Raw genomic sequence first — 13,046 nt, forward strand, 5'->3', positions numbered from 1 at the left:
TATTTTCTTTAGTTATTTAGGGTGTGTGTGTGTGTGTGTGTGCACGTGTGTGTGTGTGCACGTGTGTGTGTGTGTGTGTGTGTGTGTGTGTGTGTGTGTGTGTTGGTGTGGGAGTGGAGAGTAGCAGTAGCAAATGTTATTGTATCACTTTATGACTGGGGCAAAGGAAGCATCAGAGGCTATGTGATTTGCTGAAGTACATACCAGTGGCTATCAGTAGCTTCTCTTCTTGGCAGCCCACAGAAGTTTAGGTGCCTGGTAGTTGGCAACACTTTCAGATTCTTGTCTTTGGGAATGATTCATTTAAATATAATATGAGTTTATATATCCTCACAGAATTAAAAGAAATACAGACAATAAATAACAAGCTGACTTCTACTTTTAAAAATGATTACACTCTTACCAAATGGCTTGGGTCAAAGTCATTCTTAAAATTGTCATGTAAGTTCTCGGAAATTCAGCCAACCTAAAATAAAAGGAAACATTTTAAATTTTCTACCACAATAAGGAAATACTGTGTAATGGAGGTTTGAAGCTAATATGAACTTCAGGTCCTGAAGCCAGTAGTGAATTGTTTCAGCAAATATCTGCCATGGGCAGATCTGTGTAGCCCACTTCCAAGCCCTCTCGACTACCCCTTTTTGGACATTAATTACCTCTCATATTAGGTGCTATTGGCATAGAGTGGCAAGGAGGAGCAGATCAACTCTTCCCTTTCTCAGGGGCTTGTAGGAGATTCTGGGGGGTATGGCAGAGATTCAGCAGAGATCCTCAGGAAATGCCATCCAGGGCCAGCTCTGTTCCACATCTTCGTGCAACATTGTTCATTCTATAAAATGAAGTAATACTAATGTGTACCTGCATCCCCAGTAACTTCTCAGTAATAATTTAAAGAAGGATGTGAAGAGTTTCTTCCTTATTCCAATTGGTCTCTTAAATCATGGGTGGAGACTCCAACAGCTCTCAAAATGACATTCACGCCTATCTCTTAAAGATAATTCAACTTTAAGTGACTGGAAATAGACTCTATATCCCCTCCCTCAACTATAACACAGCTTTCAAATTAACCAACCAACTGACCAATAGACTGACCAGCCAACCAACCAACCAATCAACCCACCAACCAACCAATTTCATCCTTTGATTTCACATGCAACATTTTCCCTGATCAATGCCTAAAGGGCTGCAGCTCAAAGGACAAGCTTAACTTGAACATCAGATGAATGACATACTGTCTGCTTTTACTAAACCTCTCTCAGAGTCTTTTGTCTGAATTAAGGTGTCATCCACTACATCAAGGTCAAGGCAAAGCTGGCACAGGCTAATAATTTGGGGGAGGGGTTAATATGATATTTAAAAAGTGGATCTTTGATATTCACTTAGTGGACAAGCCAAGTGACTAGAGGTGATGGTCAAGAAGAACTCAGGGTCTTTATGTGCATACAGTTCCCAGGAAAATAGATGAACTGTCCTCCTCATCTTAGAGGGCAGTTTACAAACTCATTGCCACTGGATTTTACTCCCATCATTTCCCTTGGAGCTTTAGCCCTAGCATTTCTTTCAAGTGGTCCATCAGAGTTTTTCCAATGTCGTATGTCTTTCTCTAAGAAATTTTACAAGCTAGTTTTTCCTCATTTCTTTTTATTTCCAGTGTTTTTCTATCCTTTTTGGACTGGAAGCCTAGCTACCCCTTGGCTTGCCCCTTAGTCTGGCTCTATTAATGGTAATGATAATTAAAACCTTTGTAATGACGAACCCAATAAATTCAGCCCATGTTTTAGATAGTCGTCAACTCTAAATATAAAACACACCGCTTTAGCCTGAGATTCAAGTATCATCTCATCTACCTGAAAACACTTAGTTCTATGTTGTGAAAAAAAAAAATGTTACCATTGGGGCAATCTAAAATCTGTTGTGCCTCAGTAGCACTGAGGGATACCTTGGTCCTTTTCACCAATGCAGTGAATATTACAGATCAAAAAATTTAGAAAAAGTAAGATTTATTAAACTACATTTCAAGAGAGAAATGGGCTTGTTTAAAGTACACTCCAAGAGAGGGGCAGGTTATAGTGAAGAGGGCTGTAACTGTGCAGAAGTAAAAGTTAGCGCCCTTTGAAGAATGAGTGGATGACAGCATAAAGGGCTGTAACAGCGTAGAATTCAGGAAGAAATCTTATGTTGTGGCTATGATGGGTAGTTACAAGGATGGAGCTAAATGATTGGCATGTGAGATCATTTGGATTGACATCTGGCTATTATATAATTTTTTGCCCACTGCACATATGGTGACCCAGAATTCAGTCTGTTATAATTAGATTAATAAACTTCCAGGCATAGGTATGATATTATAATGATAGCATAATGAGGCTGTGGTGAAAAGAAGGTCAGTGTAAGACTGATCACGCTGTGGCCAGATTAAACCAGCTACTGGTTTATGGCCCTTCATTCCTTTGTTCCTCAGGATGTGGGGGTGATTTATAACTATAAAATGGGTGTTTCAGGGAGGTATTTTGGCGGGGCCTTTATTCTTTCATTCCCCTGTTGCTCATGTCTACCTAACTACCTAACTTAAGCAAAAACAGAAAACCACCTCAGATGTTACCGTTGATCCATGCGAATAAGCTCATCATGCTATCAGCTTTGCTATCCACTTTAAATGGTGAGAATTATTTTTCAAAATATAAACCATTTTGTTTATAGAGCCAATCAGTAGCTCTCTTAATTAATGGATTACCAAGGCTAAGAACTTAGAGTCAAAGGAGCAGACTACATTAGATTTTTGTAAACAATGTTAGATATTTAATTTAATTCCCAATAATTTTTCAGGGAGTAGCATGAGAGACATACAAAAGATAAACTACCACTTGAGTATAACTCCTAATTTGGATATTATAGAAAACAGAACCTAAAGAGTCATCTTGTGCTTAGTATTATTATACTAGGATTTTTAAAAGTTGGAATCATAAAAAAAAAAAAAAGCTAAATGATAAAGCTAGACTCACTGATTATTGACTCTAGATAAACAGGGAAATGGTTGAAAAACCCGATCATCTATTATTTTAGAATTTTTTCCCATTACAAAATTTTATTATTTGTCACGTAGGTACACATCTTTCTGCACAGTAGTACATAATTACTATACATTAACCAGACTGTCTGAGTTTCTGATTTTAGTGAAAGGAGAGTTTCAGCTTTGGAGAGAGAATGCCCCCAGTAAGTTTTATGTTCTTTAAAATTCTTTTAAGTGTATTTGCAAGTTAACTGGGATCTAAACAAAAACTTCTTTTCTACTTTTGAACTGCTTGCAAAAAATTTGGGTAGAGGGAAATTCCTTCCTTAGTTTTTAGGCAAAATTACTAGGGCTAGGAATACAAACTACCATTTTCTAGGCTGTAGTTAAAAACCTGCTATCAGGTACCACAATTAACTCAGAATGGATTATAGACCTAAATATAAAATCTAAAACTATAAAAATCCTGAGTTGGCCAAAGATTTCTTAGATATGATAGCCAGAATATAATCCATAAAAAAAAAAAAAAAAGGTACCTTGGGCTCCATCAAGATTTAATACTTCTAGTCTCTGAAAGACAATAAAAAACAAGCCATAGACAGGCGGGAAATTTTGCAAACACATATATGACACAGACCTTGCATCCAGAATACACAAAGAACTCTCAAAACTCAATAATGAGAAAAGAATAAACCCAATTTTAAAAAAATGAGCAGAGGTTTAAGCAGACACTTCACCAAAGAAAATATATGAATAACAAATAAACACATGAAAAGATGCTCAACAACATTAACATTAAAGAAATGCAAAGAAATCACAATGAATTACTAGCATACACCTATTAGAATGGCTAAAGACAATAACAACAACAATTCCAAAGAAAATAAAAAGCAAACAAACAAACAAAACAAACATACCGAGGATACCAAACCCTAAAGAGGATCAGGGGCAGCTGGAACGCTCATACATGACTGGTAGAATGCAAAATGTCACAGCCAATCTGTATAACAATTTGACAGTTTTCTTCTAAAGTTAAAAATATGCTTACTATAAAAAAAAACCCATTCTTAGTTACTTATCTAACAGAAATAAAAATTTATATAAAACCTTATATAGTAGTTTTCCTTTATTCCTGGTTTAGCTTGCCATGGTTTTAGTTACTTGTGGTCAACTATAATAAAAAAAATTAAATAAAAAAGTCTAGAAATTTATAAGTTCTAAATTGCATGCAATTCCGAGTAGCGTGATGAAATCTTGTGCCACCCCATTCCACCCTGCTTGGGATGTGAATCACCCCTTTGTTCAAACTACCCACCTGTTAGGCATTTAGTTACCCTTCCAATTATCAGATTAACTGTCATGGTATTGCAGTGCCAATGTTCAAGTAACCCTTATAAGTAGCCTAATGCTATACCATATTGCTTATGTCATTCACCTCACTTCATCTCATCATGTAGATATTGTCTCATCTCATATCAGCACAAGAAAAAGTACAGTGAGTCTAGTATAGTAAGACATTTTGAGAGATTCTACACTCACATAACATTATAGTATATTATTTAATTATTATATCACACAGTATTATTAACTGTTGTTAATCTTTTACCGTGCCTAACAAACTTTATCATAGCTATATATATATAGGAAAAATAAAGCATATATAGGATTCAGAATCACCTGTGGTTTCACATAGTCATTGGGGTCTTGGAATGTATTCTTCATGGTAAGTGGGGACTACTATACATATTTATAATAGTTTTATTCATAATAGTCCAAAACTGAAAGTCAACCAAATGTCTTTAAATAAGTAAATGGATAAGCAAACAATTGGGTATCTGTACAATGGACTAATATTCAGCAATAAAAATGTTCAAACTATACACACAGCAGCATAGATGCACATCAAACACATTGTCAAAGAGAAAAAAGTTCAAAAAGTAACATCCTGTATGATTCCATTTATATGACATTTGAGAAAACATAAAACTATAGGGACAGAAAACAAGATTGGAGACACTGGGAATGGGGAGAGGAGTTGACTGTAGAAGGTTCTAAGGGAATTTTTTAAGGTGATGGAACTGCTATATATTGATTATAGTGGTTATATACTGTGTTTATTTGTTGAAATTAATAGAACTGTTTATTAGAAAGAGTGTGTTTCACTGTATGTAAGTTATATCTCAATCAGTACAACTCCAATATCAATTACTCAGAAGAGATAGTCTTAAGAAAATATTTAATTAATTTAATACTTTAATAATTAATATTCTTAACACTTTACTTCACTGTCATTAGCAAAGGCGAGAGCTTATAAACAGAGCCCTACTTTAACAACTCACCTGAGAAAATTTTCTAGTCAGCCCCACCATCATTCCTACTCTTCTGGCTTTGTTTGAGTTCTCATGATCTCTTAAGAATAGTATTTTAAAAGTCTCCAAACTGGTTTCCCTTCTTTCATCAGATTTTCTTTGATCCATATTGTATATTGGGTTTTTTTTTTCCTGGCAATGCTATCACTTACTTTTTCCCTAAACCCCATTAACAGCTCTCTTACTTTAGGTTGAAATCTGAATTCCTTAGAATGAATAATGGTCCCACTGACCATAAATTCTGCCCCCCTCACTCCCTCAAATGTATATAAACTATCTGCATGCATTTGTTCATATATCCATGTCATCATCTTGTTCACTCTTCCTGGAATTTCTTTCCGCATCTTGTTTACCTAGCTGATTCCTACTCATCTTTTAAGATTCAGCTAAAGACAGAGAATATACATACTTCTCGATTCCTTCCATAGCATTCTGGGCATGGAAAATTTATTATAATAGTAACTTTTGTATCTGCTTATATTGTTCAAATAGTTTCATTTTGATCTTACACAAGATGTCTTCAATACATTCACTTAAATCATTTACCAAATCCTTGTGGAGCAAGTCCTTTGGGATAGGCAGGCATTATCCGCTTGCAAATAACCCATAGCCTAATAGGAGAAAAAGAATGAAAGGAAATTAATGATAATATACCTTGAGAAGCATGTTAGAAGTATGCACAAGATACAGAAATACCACAGGGCAATGATTAATAGTGAATTTTTCTTGATTAATAGCTAGTTACTATGTTCTTTGAAATGTTCTAGGGCCACATGCAAACACATCCTAATATGGCTTTATTACCTTATTAGAAAAGAGAAATATTTATTCCTCTAGTTCTTTTAGTAATTCTGAGAAGCAGGATTTTAGATTGCCATCTTACTAATTTGGAAAATAGGAACAAGAGAGGTTGACCAAAGCAAGTAAGAAGAATGTTTAAGGTTAGAAGTGGGAATGCAGAGCCCACATTTTCCCCCCTACAATCTTCCTTCTAACTAGCTCTCATTACTTTGGTGCTTCCCCTCACTTTAGTTTTGTTTTGTTATTCTTGCGCCTATTTGGCTCCTAACTTCAACTTTTTCTAAAGCATTGGCTTCTTTTTTAAAACATTGCTAAGCCCAAGGACATAGCTTTTCCTATTCTAGGCTGATTTGAGTAACCAATGTGAAGGTTGATATTCAAAATATTTAATAACCAGTATTGCATGGGCACCAGCCATTCATAATGGTCACCGTTTGATTCATCACACTGACTTGAGAACTACCTCTCTGACCAGGCTCCAGCCCTACACCCACACCTTGACGTGTGTCTACTTGATTAGAATCCCTGCCAGCCTTGTCCAGGCCTCTGGTGAAGGAGACATGGAGAAAGAATTTTGTTAACTAGAAGGCTTTGTATTCTTGCAGACACTGGCAATATAATATGATATATGTATAAATGAAGACTTGCAGAAGGAATGATGAGACCTTAGGAAAAAGTATGACTCTTGACCAAAAAACTATTAAAACTGATAAACAAATTTAGTAAAGTCACAGGATACAAAATCAGTATACAAAAATTTGTTGTGTTTCTATACACTAATAACAAACGAACAAAGAGAAGTTATGAAAATAATCTTATTTATAATTGCAACAACAACAAAAAACTAGAAATAAATCTAAACAAGGAGTTGCAAGTTCTGTACACTGAGAACTATATGACATTGATGAAGAAAATTGAAGAAGACACAAATAAATGGAAATGTTTTTCATGTTCACAGATTGAAAGAATTAGTATTAGTAAAATGTCCATGCAATACAAAACAGTCTACAGATTCAAAGCAATTCCTATCAAAATTCTAATGACATTTACAAAGAAATAGACCAAATAATTTTAAAATTTGTATAGAACCACAAAAGACACCAAAAAGGCAATGCAAACTTGAGAAATGAGAACAAAGCTGGAGGCATCACACTTCCTGATTGCAGACTTTATTAAACGATCATTATGATATAATAATCAAAACATTATAGTATTGTCATAAAATAGATACATAAATAAATGGCACATAATAGAGAGCCCAGAAATAAGCCCACACATATATGGCCACTTTGCTTATGACAAAGGAGCCAAGAATCTACAATGGGCAAAGGACAGTCTCTTTAATAAGTGGTGTTGGGAAAACTGCAATTCTATCTGACATCATATGTAAAAATTAACTCAAAATAGATCGAGGACTTGAAGGTAAGACCTGAAACCATTAAACTCCTAGAAGAAAAGATAGGTGGTAAGCTCCTTGACATTAATCTTGGCAATGATTTTTTTGGATTTGACACCAAAAGCAAAGGCAACTAAAAGCAAAAATCAACTAGTGGGACTACATCAAACTAAAAAGCTCCTGCACAGTGAAGGAAATCACCAATAAAATGAAAAGGAAACCTACCAAATGGAAGAAAGTATTTGAAAATCATATATCTGATAAAGGATTACTATCTAAAATATGTAAAAAAAAAATCATACAACTCAATAGCAAAAATCCAAACAATTTGATTTAAAAATGGGCAGAGGATCTGAATAGACATTTTCCCAAAGAGGACATACAGAAAACCAATAGGTATATTAAAAGGTGCTCAGAATCAGTAATGATCAGGGAAATGCAAATCAAAACCATTATCTACCATTTCATACCTGTTAGAGTGGCTATTATCAAAAAGATAAGAAATGACAAGTGTCAGTGAGGATGTGGAGAAAAGGGAAGCCTTGTGAATTGTTGGTAGTAATGTAAACTGGTGAAGCCACTATGGCAAACAGTATGGAATTTCCTACAAAAAATTAAAAATAGAACTATCATATGATCCAGCAATCCCACTTCTACATATTTATCTGAAGAAAACAAAAACACTAAATCAAAAAGATATATGCACCTCCATGTTCTTTGTGCTTTTTTTTTCCATAGCCAAGATATGAAAAAAACTTGTGTCCATTGATGAATAAATGTCCATTGAAAAATAAATTATAATGTATGTATACAATGGAATATTATTTAGCTATAAAAAGAAGGAAAGCTTGGCATTTGCAACAACATGGATGGAACTTGAGGGTGTTATTCTAAATGAAATAAGTCAGACAGAAAGACAAATACTGTGTGATCTTACTTATATGTGAAATCTAAAATTAAAACTTGAGCTCATAGATACAGTCAACAGTTTGGTGGTGGCTAGAGGCATGGGTGCAAGGGAGAGTGGTGAAATGGTTAAAGTGGGTCAAAACATACAAACACCCAGTTATAAAATAAATAAGGCTTGAAGATATAATGTATAGCATGGCAACTACAGTTAATAATATTGTATTACATATTTGAAAGTTGTCAGGAGAGTAGATCTTAAAACTCCTCAATGCAAGAAAAAAATTGTAACTATGTATGGTGATGGATGTTAACTAGATTTATTGTGGTGATCACTTCACAATTTATAGAAATATCAAATTATTATGTTCTACATCTGAAACTGATATATTATATGTCGATTGTACTTTAATTTTAAAAAAGCATAGGATGGCTAAGGCTATATGAGGAAATTAAAGAAGAATCACATGAGAAATAATACTTGAGTGGCCTTCACAAATGAGAGGCTTACTCAAGGTGGAGGTCACAACTTTTATAGAAGTGTGGTGGTATAAAGGAATATAATCAATAAGTCAGCATGATAGAGTATAGGAGATATGCACACCTACTCTGGGTTGAGGGCTTGATTGTTGAACCAGCTGTAAAGAGTTTCGCATATACCATGTCATGAAGTCTGCGTGCTACGCTTATCCTAAAGAAACAGAAGCAGCCCAAAGAACTTTGAGCAAGAGAGTAATGAACCCAGATTGTCCCATTAGAAAACTGAAGCACTGGGAAAGATCAGTTGCCAGTTGTCCCTAGAATGAGTGCTCTTGAAGGGCACTGCAGTCATGTGTAATCCATGTATAATTACTTCTCCACTAAGATGTCTGATCTTGTATCTGAATTCTTCATGCACGGCTTTAACAAACAATATCAACTTACTTACCAATGAACATGTATCTGGCCTGTAAAATGAAAGTTTTCTTTACCTCCTATTAACATATGTGGAAAAATAATTAAGTATCAAAATTAAGAGGCCCAGGAACTAGATGATATAATGTAAGTGCATATTTCTCTGTTTACGAAAAGCTCTCATATCTAACATCTTTACTGTCATATCACAACAGGTCTCTGGGATAAGCAGGGAAAACCAAAAGCTGGAAATAAAGGCTGAGTTAGTGCCTGCTCAAGTACAGACCAAAGTATATTTACTGTGTTCTCTTGATGTGAAAAAACATTCAACATGTGATGCAATTCTAGTATATACTTTTAGTAGCAAATATTAAAGATCTATTTGAGCCAGTGTAGTAAAAAAAAAAAAGACAACACAATTATTACCATAATTAATATCTTATAATTCCTGGACTGGGCTGAAACTTGGGCATATCAATAAAAGGGTTCTTTTTCATTTTTCAACAGTTTTATTGAGATATAATACACATGCTGTACAATTTATGTGTTTAAAATTTATAATTCAATCATATTTAGAACATTCACAGAGTTGTGAACCATCACCACAATTGATTTTAGAATTGGTTTTAGATTTAGATTTTTAGAATTCATGTTTCATCATCCCAAAAAGAAGCCCCAGGTGCCTAATAGCAGTCACTCCCAATTTCCCTCAAACCCCACTAGCTTGAGCAACCACTGATCTGCTTTCTGTCTCTATAGATTTGCCTATTTTGGACATTTTATACGAATAGAATCATAGAGTTTGTGATCTTTTGCCTTACTTCTTTCACTTACAGTAATGTTTTCAAGATTTATCCTTGTAGCACATATCAGTACTTTATTTTTATTGTCAAATAACATTCTATTGTATAGCTATGTCACATTTTATATCCATTCATCAGTAAATGGATATTTGGGTTATTTCCACTTTTGGCTATTATGAATATTTGTATACAAGTTTCCATGTTGACATAAATTTTCATTTCTCTTGGATATACAAGTAGGAGTGGAATTGCTGGCCCTATGGTAACTATGTTTATCATTTTGAAGAATTCCCAAACTGTTTCAACAGTGGCTGTTGTGGACTGAATGTCTGTGCCCACACCCCATCCCCCATCCTGCCCCTGCCTCAATTCATATATTGAATTCCTAAAGGCCAATGTGATGGTATTTGGAGGTGGAGCCTTTGGAAGATAGTTAGATTTATATGAGATCATGAAGGTCAACTCCCAGGGGGTATTAGTGTTCTTATAAGAAGGCAGACCCTTCTCTCTACCTTGCTAGGACACAGCGAGAAGTTGTTTGTCTGTAAGCCAGGAAGTTGGTTCTATGAAGAATCAAATTCACCTTGATCTTGGACATTTTAGATTCCAGAACTGTGGGAAATAAATACCTTTTGCTTAAGCCACCCAGTCTATAGTATTATGTTTTAGCACCCTGAACTAACTGATGCAATGGCTGAACCATTTTACATTCCTACCAGCAAAGTATGAGGGTTTCAGTTTCTCCATATACTTGCCAATGCTTGTGATTTTTTTCTTTTTTTGGATTATAGCCTCCCTAGTGGGTGTAAAGTGGTATCTTATTGTGATTTTGATTAGACCATGATGACTAATACTGTTGAGTATTTTTCTTGTCCTTGTTGGTTATCTGTATATCTTCTATGGAGAACTATTCAGATCAAATTACAAAAAGCAAGTGAAAGCATGCTGAACACTGTGAAGATAATATAAATGCAAGGTATTATTATGGATGTTAAAGGGCACGATGATGCCAAGAACTTAAGAGAGGATATTGAATTGCGTAAATAGGTAGTTAGCACATAAAATGCTAGTTTGGAAAGTTAAAGGTGGAAGACAGGAGTCAAAAAATAGGATGATTGAAAAAAAAATTCTTAAACTGATATACTACATTTCTTGGATTTAAAAACAAATGTAACCATTATGCAGTAGTGTCTCTAATGTGAGCTCCACATATAGCTCCACATGTATGTGTAGGGCAGACTTCTCAATGTTGGCATGATTGATATTTGGGCTGGATAATTCTGTGTTGTGGGGTCTGTCCTTTGCATGGTACAATGTTTATCAGCAACCCTGGGCTCTGCCTACTAAATGCCTGTAGCATCTCCAGTTGTGACAGTTTACCCCCTCTGCTCCACTGAGAACCACTGGAGTAGGGTAAGGATGAGAGCGGTAATTCCTGCTCAGCAATGATGTGTAAAATGTGATGACCTGTAAAATCCCATTCCAAGCAGGTCTTAGCTGAACAGTGCATCACAAGTATCTGTATCACTGGTGGCCCTCGATGTTCTCTGTGGTTATTGTATTACCTTCCTAGGCGAATGGATTCTTGGCCACTAGTTCCTCTTGTTTAAATCCATTTTGCTGGGTCTTGCTGGTTTCCCAGATGCTTTAGCAATTTAAGCCTTACTTATCTCTTTTCCCAAAACCTATCCTTTCACCACACACTTTTGCATCTGCTATAATAAACTTCCAAGTCTTCCCTGGAGATGTTATCCCCAGATGTGATTCTACATTTATATGTATTGTTTTTCCAGCCAGGAATTCTTCCTCCGCTTCTCTGCCTGGAAAACTCCTAAAAATTCTTTTTAAAGACTTAGCTCATATTTCACTTCCTCTGGGAATCTTTTCCTGATAATTTTAGGCAGAAATGGTGATGCCTTCCTTTGCACTTCTAAAGCGCTTGGTTACTGAATCACTATGGTGTATACCTGAAACTACTACAATATTGCATGTTACCTATATTTTAATTAAAAACTTTAAAAAATAAAGCATTGGTTAATATTTTTATTGCAGAACTTTTTGTACTGAATTTTAATTATTTGCTTTAATTATCGGTCTCTCTTATTTATAATGCATCTTCTTCTTGGCAGGTGGTGACTGCTTTACTTGTCGTTCTTTCAGCTCCTATCACTTTGCCTGGAACAAAAGAGGTACTTAATACTGAATGACGTATAAAGAAAGAATAAATAAACTGATGTAAAAGGAGCCCCAATGAGGCATCCACAGCACAGGATGGTCGTTTTAGATAATTAGTTTAAGGATTCAGTTCAACAACTAATGAAGTTCTCTGATTAGGACTACTTTGAAAAATAAGAAAAGGAGTTAATTTGAAAAGAATCAAACAATCGTATGGATGAGGTACATAAAATTCTACCTTCTTGAGACTTGCACACATAGTTAATTATAATATGCAGAGTGCAGGTAAAATCTTGCTCAATCACTAATACTTACTCCGTAATCACAGTGCCTAGCGGCCACATCTCAATTGAGATCCTGGTGTGGGACTAAGCCTCATCCTTGGTGCCTGACTCATGCTGTCTGTTTTGGAATCTTATGCTGCTTTGCACTGTTACCATGCCAAGTCCTGTCCCGCTCTTCCAGGACATTTTGTGCTCCTCTGATGCCTGCTGCTGCTGTTGCCCTGGCTCCTCTGGGCCTCTGCAGTTCTGTACTGCATCATGCTGCACCCAGGCTGAGGACTGATGGCTGCCCTCAGAGCTCAGAATTTTGCTTCTGTTGTGCTGCCAACTCGACTATACTATTCTCATTTGCCTAGTCTCAGACTGATCATCCCCGCTTCTGTTGTCTAGGACTCCCACATCAGTACT

The sequence above is a fragment of the Rousettus aegyptiacus genome, unplaced genomic scaffold (genome assembly GCF_014176215.1).
Source record: "Rousettus aegyptiacus isolate mRouAeg1 unplaced genomic scaffold, mRouAeg1.p scaffold_m13_p_13, whole genome shotgun sequence".
In the NCBI taxonomy this organism is placed as follows: Eukaryota; Metazoa; Chordata; class Mammalia; order Chiroptera; family Pteropodidae; genus Rousettus; species Rousettus aegyptiacus.